Below are 18,439 nucleotides of genomic sequence, written 5' to 3' on the forward strand. Positions count from 1 at the left end.
CCTCTGTGTGTGTGTGTGTGTGTGTGTGTGTGTGTGTGTGTGTGTATGTGTGTGTGTGTTCATGCCTGTGGAAGTGTGCATGACTCATGTGTGTGTGTGTGAGTGTGTGTGTGTACGCTTGTTCCTGTGGAATTGTGCATGCCTCGTGTGTGTGTGTGTGTGTGTGTGTGTGTGTGCTTGTGCCTGAGGAAGGGTGCATGCCTCTGTGTGTGTGCTTGTGCCTGAGGAAGGGTGCATGCCTCTGTGTGTGTGCTTGTGCCTGAGGAAGGGTGCATGCCTCTGTGTGTGTGTTCATGCCTGTGGAAGTGTACATGCCTCATGTGTGTGTGTGTGTGGTGCTCATGCCTGAGGAAGGGTGCATGCCTCGTGTGTGTGTTCATGCCTGTGGAAGTGTACATGCCTCATGTGTGTGTGTGTGTGTTCATGCCTGAGGAAGGGTGCATGCCTCGTGTGTGTGTGTGTGTGTGTGTGTGTGTGTGTGTGTGTGTGTGTGTTCATGCCTGAGGAAGTGTACATGCCTCGTGTGTGTGTGTGTGTGTGTGTGTGCTCATGCCTGTGGAGTAGAAGGACAACATTTGGAGCCAGCTTCCCCTACCATCACACATGGATTCTGGAGTCAGAACTCAGGTCGCCAGGCTTGATAGCAAGTGCTGAGCCGTCCTACACACCCAACCATCTCCACAGCACACATTTCCATTCGCTAAGGCACAAAAGAGGAGACTGTATGCAGGGGTCCACAGTGTCCTTCACTGTCCTCTCTGGAGGGCTAGGATGACCAGCAGTAATAGCAACGTGTGGCCATTGCTCCTGGAAAGAAAACACAGACTCCACTCCTCAAAGTGAACCTTCCATGATGAGGGTAAGTCCCCAAGCAGTTACCCTGGGTCCGCCTCCTCTCTCCTGATCTGCTTCAAACCCTGGCCACCATGTTCTTTAGTGGAAGCTGGGTCCCTACCCCACCTCAGATAAATGTTAATCTCTCTGAGGACCTCCGTGAAATCCAATCTCTGCTAGTACCTGGCCCACAGGGGAATCCGAGGTATGCTTTGGGCCTGAGAGACACAGAGGAAGTTCTTTGGAAAATGTTTGGAGATCTTCTCAGGCCAGAGGGAACTTCTGCTTCTCCTGCCCTCTGATCACTGCTACCTTCCTGAGATGTCTGAAACTGCAGCATCTACCACGTGAGTTTCAGAAATGCCAGTCAGAGACACGGCAAAAACCAACATGGAAAGGGTGGTAGAGAATGCGGCGGGAGAGCCCCGGGATGGAATCCTCCGTGGATCAAAGTGGATTCGACAGAGCAGAGGAACCTCAAGCCAGTGTCTGAACCCAGAAGGACAGGCACAAAACATGGCATCCAATACCATCCTGTAATAGAAAGAACACACAAAGGCCCCTAGAGGAACAGAGAAGAGGCCGGCAGTTACCTATGATGAGAGCAAGGAAGAGACCAAACACTGAAAACACAGAGGACTTCCTGAGGTCAACTCTACTTCTTGATGGTTACAGTTGGCTCACCAGGCACAAATTTGTCAAAATCCATTATTTTCTCAGTCCGTGTTTTGTCCACCATGTAAATTATTTTTATAAAGTTCTTGATGAGGGAAGAGAGAGGGAGAGAGAGCAGTCAGGAAGGCCTTGCCTTATAAGCATAAGAACCTGCATTAACCATCAGAACACAGCTAAACACCAAGAATGGCTGCACACTCGTGATCTCGATGCCATGGGGGAGAAAACCATAGCATCCTTCAGGGCTCAGTGGCCAGCAGCCTAGCCTACCTGCTGAGCTCTGGACCAGTGAGATATCCTGTCTCAAAAGGGGGGCTGGAGAGATTGCTCAGTGGTTAAGAGCACTCACTGCTCTTCTGAAGGTCCTGAGTTCAGTTCCCTGCACCTACATGACAGCTCACACCGGTCTGATGCAGTTTTCTGGTGTGCAGATAAAATACCCATAGACATAAAATTATGTAAACAAATACATCTTTTGAAACCTAAAAAAGGTAGATGTCAGCTGAGGAACAACAATTCAAGATTGTACTCTGTACACACACACACATACACACTCATGCACATACTCACACACACTCACACATACACTCACACACACTCACACACTTACACTCTCACACGCATACATGCACACACACACATGCACATACTCACACATCGCACACATACACTTACACTCATATACACTCACATACTCATACACACACTCTCACACACATACACGCACACACACACACACACACAACACACATTTATATACAGAACAAAACATGGCATTTTAAGAAAACAATGAAGGGGGCAGGGAGAAAGCTAATATGAGTCCTCCTGTCTCAGCCTCCTGAGTAGCTGCTCTAACGCCTCACCACCTCACACAAGAACACAAGAAACAAACAAAGGCTCTTGGCAGGTTCATGGCAACACTGTAAGCCCCTGAGTTAGGCAGCAGCCTCTGCCCAGGTCTTCTTGTTTGGTGACAAATTCACTCAATAAACCATTTTTAAGAAGTTAGGTCTTGGTGGCATGAGCCTTTAACGCTAGCTAGCACTTGAGATGCCTTGTGAGGCAAAGGCAGGTGAATCTCTGTGAGTTCCGAGCCATGGGAGATGCTGCAGGGTAGGCAAGGAGGCGAGCCTGGGACCGAGGCTTTCCAGATCCAGTGTGAGGAGGACTCTTGTATCTGGGTCTCTGCGACCAGTTCCTCTGGAAGCATCTCTAAGAGCTAGAAACATTTCAGCGATCCTGAACAGGCTTGCCAGGCCTCGGCCACCAGACCCAACCTGAAGGAGGAAAGTTGAGATGTGAAGCCTCCACAGGCGAGGGCAGGAACAGAAGCTCATCAGCTCTGTTGCTCACAGGTCAACTTGACTCAACTCGGTCACCAGAGGTAAGGGTGGACAGCCAGGCACTTGTCCCTCAGCCCTCAGGAGTTTCAGAATTACAGATACTATGGACCAGAGGGTAGAGCCAGGTATGGCCTCCCCATCCTGTGGCCGCCCTTGTCTTCCCTAGGCACCTCTTGGGGTTGCAAGGCCACCCCAATGTGTGGGGCAACGCGGGTTGGACAGGTTCGCATGAATCAATGAACCCAACTGTCTAGTGTCATGCCTGGCACACAGTAGGTGCTCATCAAACGGGGTAAGATCCTCCTCTGCCTTTGCAGCAGCCTCATGCTGATCTGCTGCAGCAGGTTTTCTGAGCTTCCCCTTGCTGTATCCTGTTTGTGGCGGTAGAGTGACTGCAGAGGATTTCCTCTCCTTGTCCCTCCCTTCCTTCCAGTACCTACTCTGCCCTACTTCTTCCAGGAAGCTTTCCCTGACTGCCAAGGTCTGGGTGACCTCTCAACTCCACATTCCCTTCACAGTTGGATTTCAGGCTCTCCCAGCCCAGTTCAGATGAGACCTGCACCATAAGGCTACTGGCCTCACGAAGGAAAGGCTACCCTCTCTCACCACATGCCCACTCATTGCAGACGGCCTTGATGGGGGTTGGGGGAGTGAGGAGGAGGCCACCTGCCAGAGTGGCAGCAGACAGGCCAGCTAAATCCTTGACCTACGCTTTAAGAGGTCGGGCATAGTTCAATAGAGCACTCCAGGCTGAATCCCAGCTCATTCACCCAGGTCGAGGGGGATGAGGGATAGAGGAGGAGGGTACGAAAAGGGAGGAGGGCCTTCTCTTCCAAGAGCTCGGTGCCTTCATCCCTGGCTTTCTGAGCACTGCGGAGCACCCTGAAACCCACACTCCCATCCCCCAGCAGTGCAGAAGCGGAGGGCGGGCGGAGGCAGAAAGGAGGGAAGCCAGTGCCTGGAACGGGAATGAGGGTTCAACACAGAGCCTTTTACGAGCAGAGTCCTTTCCTTTGTTGAGACAGGGATTTCAGCTCTGCTCAGGTCCTGGCTGGCCCTAGACCAGCATCATTTTTGTAATTTTCTCCTACTTAGATCCAACTAGGGTAGAGAGGAGGTCCCCGGAACCGCGGGATGGTTGGATGGAGTCCCATGTGTAATAGTGTTTTGTGTTTGTTTCATTTTAGTTTTTCCCGAGTGGCCACAATCGGCAGATCAGGGAATGACCCAGATTGGGTCTAGCCCCAGCCACCCGCCGCCTCCCCCACAGGACGCCAGCGAGGCCTACCCTCTGGAGATGCTATGCAGATGAAATGCAAAGCAGGCCGAGATGTCTGTGGGGATTGGCTGGTACCGAAGACCTTGTGGCCCAATCCTGGGCCGTTGAAGGCCTGAGCTTCCCTACCCAACCACCCCCAGCCCCGGCCTTGTCTGGCCGATAAATCAGCTCAGTCATCGTTAATGGCTCCTGACTAATTGCCTGGACTTGGGCTCCAGGGCTCGGGTCGCCCACATTAAAATTCAATCAGGCCCAGCACTAGCTATTAAATATTCATTGGGAGAGCTTCCCGAAACCAGGCTCGGGGGGGATGGGTTGGATGAAGAGGGACTACCTGGAGCTGCAGCCTACTTCTAGGGCAGATGCGCCCACACTGGTTTACCTGCCTGCAACTGCAGCCTGGTTTCCAGTCTGTTCCAGCCGGCAGATTCCTCTCCGGAAGCCTCAGAGCCATCTCTGAAGGACTCTGAGACCAAGACGCCTTACGGGAGTGTAGAGATAAGTCAAGCAGGCCCCCAGAACCTGCTCTGTGGTCTTTGCGTGCGTGCTTGGTCACCTCGCCTCAGGGAGACCCCCTCTCCAAACTATGAAGAGTGCTGGGACCTTGGGTTCCTTCAGTTCCATCTAGGAATGAACTAGCTCCAGATACAGACGCTTGTCCAGGGACTAGAGAGATGGCTGGGTGGTTAAGAGCAAATACTGACCGCTCTTGCAGAAGACCTTAAATTTGGTTCCCAATACCCTAGTGGGTTGGGTCACACAGTTACCTGTACTCCAGTTCCAGGGGATGGATGATAAGAGAGAGAGAGAGAGAGAGAGAGAGAGAGAGAGAGAGAGAGAGAGAGAGAGAGAGAGAGAACAGAAAGAGGGAGAGAGGGGAATTAAAAGTAAAATAAATCCTTAAGAAACGAACAAAAAAGCAGAGGGTTGTCCAGCCTGGAGCCGGAATGAACAGTATCTGGATCCCAGCGTTCCAGGCCAACCTGGGCTTTAAGACCCTGTCTCAAAAGCCAACAGGCAAACTCCCAGAGCTTTCCTCCTTAGCTGAGCCTCCAGGTGCCACGCACTGTCCAGGCACTGGCTGACGTCAGGGCTCAAAGGCAGAGCATCTGCACTGCAGGATGAGTGTGTGCTGAAAGGAAGGAGGGCTCCTCCTCCTGCCCTTAGCCCAGGAATGCAGCCCTCCAGCTTCTGATACTGAGCAGGAGGCCTAGAAGTTCTAAAGCCGGGGTCCAAGGAGTGAGGTGGGGTGGGGGGTGGGGAGTTGGAGGGAGGGGTGAGGGGTAGGATGCTGGAAAGCAGAGTACACTCATGCACACACCCACACTGTAGTCACAGGGCTATAGAGTCCAGCAGAAGCAATGTTAGCAGAGACCCAAAGCTTGTGGATCTGCTCAGGAACAGGAGTGTCCTAGGCCTCTGGGCTTTACTGAGACTCCCAGCGTGAACGAACACCAAAGGGTGTTAGGAGAGAAAAAAGCGCCAGGATATCTGCTAGGAGGGACCCATGCCCTCTTGTTTCCTCGAGATTCTGGAAGCAAAGCACCTGCTCACAGACCTCTTTCCTTTCAGCTCTTCCTGTACCTGGGGCATGAAGTGGGACACCGCGGGAAGGCTAAGCCTGCTGGAATGACAGAGAGTCCCTCAGGCACTGCGGAGAAACCTCTGCAAAGCTCCGGGGCCGTAACTCTAGCTGGCCTAGAACTCACTGTGTAGACTTATAGAGAGCTGCCTGCCTCTGCCTTTCTGTTCCATCATATCTAAGCCCATCCAATATTGGCCCAGCAGGAAACCAAAAACTCTCATCTGAAAACTTCTACTCCTCAGGACTTCTGTGCTCCGCAACAGGAAAGAGTACCCAAGAGCCATCCCCTGTCCCGGAAGCAGGCAGGCCCCAGGGCTGGGTGCAGAACACGGTGTCTGGCAGCCATTAGCCATTAGGAAGGGAGCTGGGGCTGGGAGGCCTCAGAGCTCAGCAGGTCAGGAGTGACCTCAACCAAGTGTCCGATTCCAAAGCCAAACGTCACAGGCAATCCAGGATTCCAGGCTTGTCCCACGTGTGGTTCCCATTACCGCTGGTTGGGGTCTTCCTAAAGGCCGGGCCGGATCTCTGAGCCCCTCCCCCAGGACTACCACACTCCTTCTTCAGGCCCTTTGGAATGTCTTACCCAGCTCCAAGATGTGGCCTGCCTGAGCACAGTCCTTGGATTTTCAGAGAGATACCCCTCCCCCGGAAACAGGCTTCTACTCACTAGGTGGTTATGAGGGGTATGGTGTGTGTGTGTGTGTGTGTGTGTGTGTGTGTGTGTGTGTGTGTGTGTGTTTTCAAACTCTTTAAGAGGTCAAAGGGATAGCCTGCAGCCTTCCAAAGAGAGCTAATTTCCAAAGACCCCTACCCTGAGCCCACGGGGTCTTCTCTCCTGTCCAGGTCAGCTGCTTTTATTCCCACTGCAACTCCGCAGCCTGGATAATTGCAACTGGCCCCATGACCTTTGACTCCCAGGCCTAGCTCCACACTGCTCAGAATGTATGCACCCTTGAAGCCCAGGCTTGCTACTCAAACCATACTTTCCTCCAGTATGTGTGCTAACTTCTCCAGGGCTCTGTGGCCATGGGTACAACCTGGTCCCTGCACAGGTTTGTGCCATGGTATTTTTAGACGCATGATGAGGCTGTAAAAAAAAAATTTAAAGTATTGCCAACAGTTAAAAAACCTGAGCCAACAGATACAAACACACTTCCTTGTAAATAGTGAGAGGCATGATGGTGCACACCTACAATCCCTGCCTCTGGGAACTGAGGCAAAAGAATCAGAAAGTTCAAGGTCATCTTCCCCTACATAGTAAGTTCAAGACTATGGGCTACATGAAACCTTGTTAAAGAGGTGGGGGGTGGGGTGGAGAGAAGGGGGAAGAGGAAGAGGAGAAGGAGGAAGAAGAAGAGGAGGAAAAAGAAGAGGAAGGAGAGGGGGGAGGAGAAGGAGGACAAGAAAAATGAACCTAGCATGTTGCTAATGCCCTCAATTGGCTGAAGCTTCCTAACAGCAGTGAGATCTTACCCAAACATGAACTGTAGACCCCACTGGGCCCTACTGTCTCTCAAGTTTAAAGCTCAAGCTAGGCTGGGTAGTGGTGGCGCACGCCTGTAAACCCATCACTTAGGAGGCAGAGGCAGGCAGATTTCTGTGAGCTGGAGTCCAGCCTGGTCTACAGAAAGTTCCTGGACAGGCAGGACAGCACAGAGAGACTCTGTCTCAAAACAAACAAACAAACAAACTAGACAGAGACAGGCAGAGACAAAGAGATAGAGACACAGAGAGAAACTAAATAGTAAAAAGGTGTATTTAAAACATTTTTAAAGGGAGATCAAGCCCAGGAGCCCATGCATGCTCATTCTAGGCAAGGGCTCCACCTCTGAACCACATCCCAGGCCCTGGGCCGCCTTCTAGCCAGTGACCCTTTTCTCTCACTTCCTGGCCTTGGAAGCTCCTACCTGTCTCTCCCTGAAAAGATACTTCAAGGTGCTATAGCAAATTCAGGTCTAATTAGCTTGGCCTGAGAGGCATGTCCGTCCAGCCTCTCCTCCAACACAGGCCTCATGCCTGCCAGGGGACTCCCTGACCCAGTCTTGGGGAGCACTCTTCTGACTAGAGTACTTCTCATCTGCCCTGCAGAAATTACCTTCAAATTGACCAGTGGGCCCTCTGGCTCCAGAAAACTTCCCAAACCATGCTCCCTCTGTAGAAAGACCTCCTCTAGGACCAAGATGCCTGCCAGGTATCCCAGGCCACCAGCCTGGTGCTAGGGACTCATTGGGGAAACTCTGGGAGTAGGAAGAGAGGCAGAGGATATTCTCTGCATCTTAGGTTGGAAGCACATTTGGATCTCCATGTGACCCCTGTGACCAGTGGGCAGAATTTCTAAAGGAAGCAAGGAGCACTGGCTGGTGGGGTGGGAGCTGGGGGTGGGGGGTGGGGGTGGTGCTGGGGTATGCTAGCTCACTGCAGGCTCAGCACCTGCAAGGTCACATGCACAAGGGCTTTAGAAATACATGTTTTTGACAGGCCCTTGGTATATAGTCCAGGCTAGCCTCTTACCTGCCTTCCTGCCAACCAGCACCCTGCTAGTTCTGGGGTCACATGCATGAGCATAGGACACCCCAATGAAAAAAAAAAAACCTTTCAGTGGGAAAAAGGGGCCAGAGTAGGAGAAAGCATGATGTCCCCAGAAGCGATTCTTGAATATCTATGACCTTCTCTGTCCAGATCCCACCTTCACTGCCGAAGCTGTTGATGAAGAACGGGTGCGGTCTTGGCCTAGCTGGATCCCTAGCTCAGGCCCTCCTTTCTCAAGGCTCCCAGATGTCACAGACTCTTACCTCAAAGGTGCATTTTGTTTGTGTTTTGAGACAGGATCGTGCTCTGTAGCCTGAATTTACAGAGCCTTCTCCACTTAATAAATGCTGGGATTATAAGCAAGCACCTTATGCCTGGTTCTCAGCCACTCAAGAACCCTACCCCGGCCTTCCCAGGGCTATTACAGAAAGGGTTCCGCCCCCCGACCCCCCCCCCCCAAGATCAGCAGAACTAACTAACTACTCTATCCAGTATGTTTTCTATCTCTTCCCAAACTCTAGAATCAATCTTCAGGTCACCCCCAAGAAATAGGTCCTAGGGAGCGGCGACTCTGATCCCCAGGTGCCAGAAAGCCAGCCTCCTGGTCCCAAGATCTAAATTGTGCCTCCTCTCAGCAGCTCAATTCTGAGCCTTAGCTTCTCTACTCCAATCCTTCCCACACTGGCCCTTCTGTGGGTTCCAGGTCGCAGGCGTCACATCTCAAGGCCAGTTGATGAGGGAGCCTGGGAGGGATAATCCCACCCCCTCTAGATCTGACTCTATGAAGCAGAGCCCGAAAGACACGGTGCGCACACGTCAGGGTGGGGGGAGCTGACCGATCTCCTACCAAGCGGCGGAAGAAGGCCTTAGCTCGCCCAGGCTGGCCGGGCCGTGGGGGAAGGGAGGCGCTGAGAGCAGATGGCAGCAATTACCGTTCGGACCCTCCCCCGCCTGCAGCCCCAGGCCAGAAGATCGGCTTCGCTGGCTCTGCTGGCTCTGAGGACCTGAGGGGCGGGAAACACAAGGGGCACTGGCGTTCCAGTTTAGTGGCAAGGGTATGAGTGTCAGGTTGGGACAACTCTTTCTCCAGGGAGATCCCCTCTGGAACTGGGAGGACGCGTCCTCGCAGAGTTACCAACACCCGCAGTACCTCAAAGGTCCTCAAAGATGTACTTGCAGGCTGGAGAGAAGGAAGCTATGACTGTGCAGGTTGTGAGCTAATCAAGGACCCAGAGGGTGAATGCTGTCCGAAATGTAAGCCTTGGGACTTAGCAGGCAACTCGTCCTGGAGAAAGGCAAAGGGCACCTTCCTCACAAAAGCAAGGCAGGGGGTTAAGGCCGCCCGGACGGAGGGCTCTGATTAACCTGCTGATTAGAAGAGATCGTAAATGGCTAAGGTTAGCCAGGCTTAAAGAGAGCAGGACTCCAGAAGCTCAGAAGAGAAAAAGCTGAATCATTTGGCTCTTTGGTCCTTAGTGAATTCCTTCCCCTTCTTGGCCTGAATCTTGTCCCCGTGTCTTGAAGACAGAGTCTGACCCCAGATTTGTTGTACAACTGAAAAAGCTCTCTCAGTTCTCCTCAGTTCACATAGCAACAAATAGACGTTTAAAAACACTAATCCAGAAAACCGAGGGCACAAACACTAATCCAGAAAACCGAGGCCACATGCTTTGCTTTCCCTGCTTACCACCGACATGCTCCCCTCAGAAGAAAGCCCAGCACCCCACATTGCCCCCCCCCATTCACTGCTTCTGCTTCTTGAATTTGACAGGCTGGACCTGACTGGCCCCTTTTGCTGGTCCCCTCTGCCGTGTTCCATATCGCAGAGGCAACGCCATCCACTGCATCTACCGTTATAACTGCCACTGAACCTCACATGTGTGTCCTGTCTCTCCCACAGGACACGCCAATTCTGTAACTATTCTCCTCATTCACTTGCTTGGCAGTCAGTCTCATGCCCTTGTCGGGCTCATTATCTGGTGGGGCAATGGAGTAAACCTTGGAGCCACTCCACACATATTCTGAACATTTAACCAATGGAGACATCCCTAAACACCAAGCTGATTGCTACTCCATTTGGCCACCTCCACCCAAAAGGGCTTCTCCCGAGAGGAACCAACTGCAAGCACTGTATACACCATGCTCCCAGAGACACCTTACCTGAGTTGTCTGCTCTGAGTACGGACTCAGCGCTGGCCATTATTCTCAGCACCTTAGATGGCTTCGCTAATTAACTTCACAAACCACCCTATAAAGTAGACTGTACTCTGTCATCATCATCTTAGAGGCAGATACACCCTGTATATCCAGACCCGCCAAAGATCCCACTTACTCAACAAACACAAGCATGGTGCAAGCCCCTGGATCCAGATCACTACCACACGACAGGTTTGGAGTGGGCTACTAAAGACTGTGCCTAGGACAGTTCATAACTATTCGGGGAGGTGAAACAGAACAGGGCATCAGGGAAGAGCCTTACAATGAGGCGGGACACAAGATAATCTTGTCAAAAGGAAAGGAAACCACAGGCATGGTGGTGTACACCTTTAATCTCAGCCCTCTGTATTAGTCAGGGTTCTCTAGAGGAGTGATGCTGCGACCCTTTAATACAGTTCCTCATGTTGTGGTGACACCCGACCATAACGTTATTTTCATTGCTACTTTATAACTGTAACTTTGCTACTGTCATAAATCGTAATGTAAATACCTGTGCTTTCTGATGGTCTTCGGTGACTCCTGTGAAAGGGTCATTTGACCCCCAAAGGGGGCTTGACCCACAGGTTGAAAACCTAGAGGAACACACCATGCATACATTTATATATATATATATATATATATATATATATATTCATGTAAATTTATATATATATATATATATAGTGTGTGTGTGTGTGTGTGTGTGTGTGTGTGTGTGTGTGTGCGTGCAGTTGTTCATCTAGTCCAGCAATGACTGTCTACCATCAGGAGGTACAAGAATCCTGTGGTTAAATCCACGAGGCTGGATGTCTCAGCTGATCTTTAATATATACCAGAATCTCAAAGATGTACTCTCTCATTCCAGTGAAGGAATGGACTTGCTAGGAAGAGCAAGCAAAGATTAAGCAAGCTTTCTTCTTCCGTGTCCTTTATGGAAGGCAGAAGCAGGCAGATTTCTGAGTTTGAGGCCTGCCTGGTCTACAGAGTAAGTTCCAGGACAGCCAGGGTCACACAGAGAAACTGAATTAGGGGAAAAAGAAGAGAGAGAGAGAGAGAGAGAGAGAGAGAGAGAGAGAGAGAGAGAGAGAGAGAGAGAATAAAGAATCAGGGGAGGAAGGCGTACAATGACCCTAAGGAAGCAATAATGGCATGCATACTTGGGAGTAACCAATAGCTCTGTAATTTGACCCAAGATCTAGTCAACAAGAGGGAAATCAAATGTGGTGCAGGAAAACTAGTTAATTAACTACCTAGGACTAGTTAACTAACTACATGTGAGCTAGTAAAGTCTTAGGTCTTGGAGGAGAATCTATAGTTACCTCATTCATTCATTCATTTGTTCATTCATTCATTTCTGGCTTTTTTGAGACAAGGAAGTACTTCACCTGCCATTGGGGGCTCTTGAATTAGAACAAGGGTACCTTCCCATCACCCTTGCTCCTCTTCTTCATGGCCACTACTGGGAGCCCTTCTAGGCTGAGGGCCTGGGCTCCCAATCATGGCCTCCTAAGCACTTGGCCTTATGTGCAGCTAGAACTCCAGGGAAGTTCAGTGAGGAAATGCCCAGGTGAGGGAGTGACTGGAGAGCAGCAGGAGAGAAGTGAGGGAAGAAGACCTGGACAGGGGGTGCTAGCATCAGCCTCCGAGCCAGCCTTCTTGTAACCCAATCTGACCTCAGACTCAACCCTGCCTCAGCCAGGCTGGTCAGCACACTCCATCTCTCGTCACCTTAAGTTTCTTTACATAGTATCTCTCACTGAACCCAGAGCTCTCCACGTCCACACCCCTTCCCCCACACCCACACTCTGTGCTAGGATGACAATGTTGCAGAAACACTGGGACTTCTTTCTTCACATGTATTCATTTGTTTCTTTGTTTCTTTGTTGTGGATTTGCCTCAGTGGATATGCTGAGGTTAGAGCTCTCTCCCACCATCTCTAAGTAGATTCTGGAGATACAGCTCAGGTCACCAGATCTGTGCAAGCACCTTTACCCGTGGAGCCATCTTGCAGGCACCACTCTGGCTTTGGGGAAGACAGACTCAGGCCCCCACACCTTTATGGCAGACACTTTGCTGACTGAGCCATCTTCTCAGCCCAGGACCTCATCTTCTTCATCTGTAAAAGATGATGAGAGATCTGGTCCACATTTCTCAGCTGGTTCCTGTATAGGCTATGAAGGGCAAGTCCATGAAAGGCCTGCCTGCCCTTTTCTGTCTTTGCAGGGACCTGAGCGGGTAGGAGGCACTAAAATGACTAGGTCCCTTCCCCCACAGCCCTGTCCCCCAGAATTTATAGATTCCTTATTGTCTTGCACAATGGCCTTCCTGGGGAGGGGGTGTAGTGGGAGAGGGGCCTGGGGAATGGAAAAGTCAAAGGCTAATTAAAAGCCAGCCACACCCGAAGCCCCTGTAGGACAGACTGAGAGTGAATGGCCATGCCTTTCAGCAGTTCCAATGGCCTGGCTTCTGGGACTCTCTTTGCTGGGAGCAGCACCAGGTGAATCCATTGCTGATCTTTCCACCTGCCATCCAACTCCCCCATCCCCACTCCACCCCATGGTTCCTGTAACTTTAGCTCACCTTAGTTAGTCCTGAACTTTCTGAGGGTGTTCTGAGGCCTTTGAGTGGAAGGGTCCCCAAGACCCTGGAAGATGGGCTCCTCCCCCACTCTGGCCTCAGGGGGGACAGAGGGAGGCTGAGAGTAGTAGACCTGACAGATGGTACGCCATGTTAATAGATGGCATGGAAAGCAGAATTACTCAGCTGCTTGTCCGTGCTCTTTCCCCACCAAAAGGGGTGGCCTTCACAATGAACTCAAAGTGAAAGGCTGCTGAGGAGAGCGATAGAGGAGTCATGGGCTACAGAGAACAGGGAAAGATGTGGCTTGGACGCCCATCACTCATCTGCCAGGTGAGGTCAGCCAGACCCTTCGACCTCTGGGGCTCGTTTCCTCATCTATCAAACAGGTCCATGAAAACTTCTGCCTTGTCTTTCTCCCTGGCTTTTCTGAAGACAAGTAAGTGTTTGGGTCTGTCAACTGAGTATTAAACAGGGTGTGGTGGCACATGCCCAAATTCCCAAGGCTCGGGAGGCCTTGTGAGGTCCACACCAGCTACATGGTATCTTACCAGAAAAAATAAAGTGTCTAAGGGGGGGGGGGATGAGCTAACACTAAGCATATATGAGAGATTCGCTGTAAGGAGGGATTGTAGTTTGTGAGCTAGTTAAAAAATAGATTAGAAATTTCATAGCAAATTGCTTTTCAGTTGTTTTTTCTGAGAACCTGATAGCTCTATCTGATACTTCTCTGATGCTCCAGGGAATCCAGCTCTCTATTCTGATCTCCAAGAGCACAAACCTACACATGCAATTAAAATAAACCTTAAATTATATATATATATATACCTATATACATATATATAGTATATTATAGTGTGTGTGTGTACTCGCTCATGTGACACGCTCATGTGACACAGATTACCTGCGGAAGTCTGAGAACAACTTATAAGAGTTAGTTCTCTCCTCCCACCATGTAGATCCCAGGAATTGAACTCAGGTCATCAGACTTGGTGGAAGACACCCTTAACCACTGAGCCATCTCACTGACCCTTGGAATTTGCTTTTAGTGTCATGTATGCCCATGTGTCCGAAGTCCAGCTGAAATGAGTAGGAAGATGAGACTGGGTTGAAGGACACAGAGCAGAGGACATTCTTCACTGACATCTGTGGAGAATATTGGCTGGATACAAAGTATCATGTGAAATGAGCTAATGGGAAAGGATCATGAAATGTGCTAAAGGGGAAGGGCTATAGCCTCTGGCATGCAGGCTGGGGACCAAGCTGCTCAGCCTAAGTGAGTCTGGTGGCCCTGTGAAGGGGCTGTCACAGAGTCTGTTGACTGTCCTCTTGGTGGGTGACGAGGCTTTCTGTTTCCTAAGATTCCTGGTACCCGAGTCCTGACGATGCTGCCCCTGAGTGCCCACCAGCCAGGGCTGAGCTAAGCAGAGAGAAGGTCTTGAGAGCCTGGAAAGTGTCTGAGAGACCCCTCCCTTTTCCCCATGGGGAGTGCTGAAGGGCTTGTCACAGGTGCACTGCAATGATGCTGAGGACCTTCCTGACTGAACTTCACCCATGACCCTTGCTCCTGTCCACGCCCCAGGACCATCGTCCATAGAGGGTGGGCTAATCAGAGCCAACCCTAAATCAATCCCAGACTTCCCTGGCCAGCCCTGAGTTATGAGCTGTCGGCATTGTGATGTAGATCACGGTTGGGGAGTAGGGGACATGACCTATGGCAGATCACACTGGACCCCCAGAAGGGGCCAGAGTTGGGGTCAGAGGTCATCTCCTCCATTCTCTGCCCCACCCTGCTGGGTCCCGTCCCCGGCCTAATATTTAAACTGGGTGAGGCCATTTTTGTACTGACCTGTGGCCCCAGCAGAATCTGCCATCAAGTCTACCTATAGCCTGCTCTTGGGAATAGCCTTCAGAAGAGAGAAAACAGATGTGGTAAACATGAATTTGGTTGCTTGATGGAGCCTGTGTTCCAAACCACACTCAGCTCCTTCCTCGGTACTTTGCCCATAGAATTGCTTCTACAGCCACCAAGTGTCCACTTCCCCATCTGATTGAATCCCATATGCAGACAGACACACGAGAGCATCCCAGGCCAGGAAGAGGAAGGGCGCAGCCAGATCAGCACCAAGCCTCACCCAGATGGAGTTCTCAGGCTTAGTAGAGGGTGGTTAGATGGCTAGAGAGGTGGCGAGAGCCAGCCAGTGAGCGGCATCAGAGAACTAGGATAAACTGAAAGAGAAGACACTGAACTAACACTCTCTCTTTCTCTCTCATGTTTTTTTACAGGGTGGGAGAATCAGGGGATCAAACCCAGGTTGTTACACATATTGAGCCTGGCTTTGGAAAGCATTAGAGCTGAGACAGTGCTGGCAGCTGAAGAAATGGCTTGGCAGTTAAGAGCACTTGCTGCCCTCTCAGATAACCCAAGATCTAATCTCACCATCCACACTGGCCTCTGTGGGTACCTAAACATACATGTGGAATGTACACACACACATGCACACACACACATGCGCGCACACACACACACATGCACACACACACATGCACACACACATGCACACACACATGCACACACATGCACACACACATGCACACACACATGCACACACACGCACATGCACACACACACACATGCACACACACACACACACACACACACATTTTAAGAGAGAGCATCTTGGGGTCCTGGGGCTGGAGATGATGGCTCAGTGCTTAGAGGCACTTGGTACTTTTTCAGAGGCTCAGGGTTTGGTTCCCAGACCCAGCATAGTGGCTCACAGACATTCAGTTACACAGGATCCAATGCTCTCTTCTGATTTCTGCAGATGTCAGACACACAAGTGGTGCACATATAGACATGTCATCAGACCACTCATGCACATTAAATAATTCTAAACAACATTTTAAATTAAAATGAAAGGACACACGGACACACATACAGAGACAGAGAGAGAGAGGAAGGGAGGGAAGGAGGGGGAGGGAGGGGGAGAGGGAGAGAGAGACAGAGACAGAAAGAGAATCTTACTCTATAACACAGGCTGGCCTTTAACTAACAGCATCCCTCCTGTCTCAGCCTTTCAAGTTCTAGGATCTCAGACATGACCTGCCATTAACTTTCAAATGTGACTCCCCCTACCCCATATAGGTTATTAGCAAAAATGAAGCTGAAGAAAAATTAGTATGGACAGTAAGGTGAACTTTCGTCAGAACCAACAGTGAAAAGACAAAGAACAGTTTGTAACACTTTTGGACCTCCGGGCCACCATACAGAAGCTCTATGACCGTTGGTTGAAATGAACATGTATCACCTGGGGTCTGACCAACACTTTCCTCCCACCATCTCTGTGATGGAGACATACACAGGCAAGGCCAAGACCCATGCTGGGAACCAAGAAAGGCATGGAGCTGAGAAGGGCATGGAGCCCGACAGAGTGCTGCTTTCCTCGGGGAGGAAACTTGGACAGGACACAGGACATGGACGTGGCTGACAGAGGGGAACAGAATCCTCACCAACCTCTCTGTGACAGACCTGGACCTCTGAGGCTCAGGGGCGCTGACTGTTCCTGCTCATGGCTTCCCCCTAGCGGCTGGACATGACCTGACAGAAACAGGATGCTCACTGGAGGCAAGAGGTGACCTGCTCTGGACCACTGAAGAGAATTACAAAGCAAATGTCCTTTCACTAGCTTAGTGTCCTCGAAGCATTTCCACACAGGCTGACGTTCCCTTGTCCTTCAGCGGCCACTTGCATGCGCTCCTTTCTCTTCGGACCTAGGAGAAATGGGCGGGGCTTTCTGTCTGCTGACCTGTTAACCCAATTGGATGCAGGTGGCAGATGTCCAAGGTGAAGAAAAAGCCAAGGGCACGGTTAATGTAGAGAGAGGAGCAATGTATTGTGGGGTTTTTTGTTTTGTCTTGTTTTGGTTTCGGTTTTGGTTTGAGACTGTCTTTGTGTAACCCTGACTGTTCTGGAGCTCGCTCCGCAGAACAGGCCACCCCCGAACTGCCTCTGTCTCCCAAGTGCTGGAATTAAAGGCATGTACCACCACTGCCTGGCTTAATATTTTCTCTTTTTACCATTATCTAAGTAACGTCACTCAAGTTCAAAAGGCAACCGATGAATCCTGCATGTTACTCACCAACCGCCTCTGCGTTCGGCCCTGTTTAGTGGGCGTTGTTCTGAGCAGAGGCTGCCAGCCTTGGCCTGCATTCGAACTCTCCAGGAGAGCTTTGAAATCCTCTTGTTTGGGCTGTGCCCCAGACAAGTGCCTCAGAATCCTTGTGTGGCCAGTGATGAGAACTGCTGCACCCCTTTCTAGTCATTCACAAGAGAAGCACCCACTTCACACTTACACACGCGTGCTCCAGATAGAATGTGTGTTTGCAAGTGTGTGTCCTTACATTTACTTCTTCCAATAGATTAACAGCATAGCTTAGCTCACAGGAATTTTCAGGACAAGACATTCCTTACGGATCTCAGTTTCTTTTTGTGTGTGCACATTTTCAGAAATGGAACTCAGGGCTAGTGCATGCTAGACTCAGCCACTGAGCCACACTCCCAGCCCTTATTCTAAAAATAATAAAATAAAATAAAAATAAGTAAAAACTTTTAAAAACATGCTTTCCTGGCTGGAGAGATGGCTCAGCGATTTAGAGCACTGACTGTTCTTCCAGAGGTTCTGAGTTCAATTCCCAGCAACCACATGGTGGCTCACAACCAACTGTATTGGGATATGATGCCCTCTTCTGGGGTGTCTGAAGACAGCTACAATGTTCTCACATAAAATAAACAAACAAATAAACTTTTTTAAAAAAACTTTTTAAAAAAAATTTGTTTGTTTATTTATTGTATGTGAGTACACGGTAGTGGTCTTCAGACACCCCAGAAGAGGGCATCAGATGTCATTACAGATGGTTGTGAGCCACCATGTGGTTGCTGGGATTTGAACTCAGGACCTTCAGAAGAGCAGACAGTGCTCTTAACCGCTGAGCCATCTCTCCAGTCCCCCATAAATAAACTTTTTTAAAAAATGCTTTATGTGTGTTTTGCCTGCATGGATGTATGTGTACTACCTGTGGGCCTGATGCCCACAGAGTTTGGAAGCAGCCATGGGATCCTCTGAAGCTGGAGTAATAGAGGGTTGTGAGTCACCATAGGGTGCTAGGAGCCAAACCCGGATTCTCTGCAAGAGGAACCAAGACTCTTAGCCTCTCTCTGCGCCATCTTTCTAGCTCCTGTCCCAGCCCTTAATCTTTGTGTGTGTGTGTGTGTGTGTGTGTGTGTATGAGAGAGAGAGAGACAGAGACAGAGAGACAGAGACAGACAGAGAGACAGAGAAAGAGAGAGGACATAAGAGGCCAAAGGATAACTTAGATGTTATTCCACCAATTGTTTGAGACTAGGTCTTTCTCTGACCT

The 18,439-nt window shown here is 50.3% G+C and overlaps 1 long non-coding RNA gene across 1 annotated transcript; it reads left to right on the plus strand.

Moving 5' to 3' along the window:
* Positions 1-14,011: 14,011 nt before the first annotated feature.
* Positions 14,012-17,070, plus strand: Gm41402. The gene is made up of 2 exons (XR_875666.1): positions 14,012-15,475; positions 16,167-17,070. It is a non-coding gene; the product is annotated as a predicted gene, 41402 (long non-coding RNA).
* Positions 17,071-18,439: the final 1,369 nt, after the last annotated feature.

The sequence above is a fragment of the Mus musculus genome, chromosome 15 (assembly GCF_000001635.26).
Source record: "Mus musculus strain C57BL/6J chromosome 15, GRCm38.p6 C57BL/6J".
NCBI lineage: Eukaryota > Metazoa > Chordata > Mammalia > Rodentia > Muridae > Mus > Mus musculus.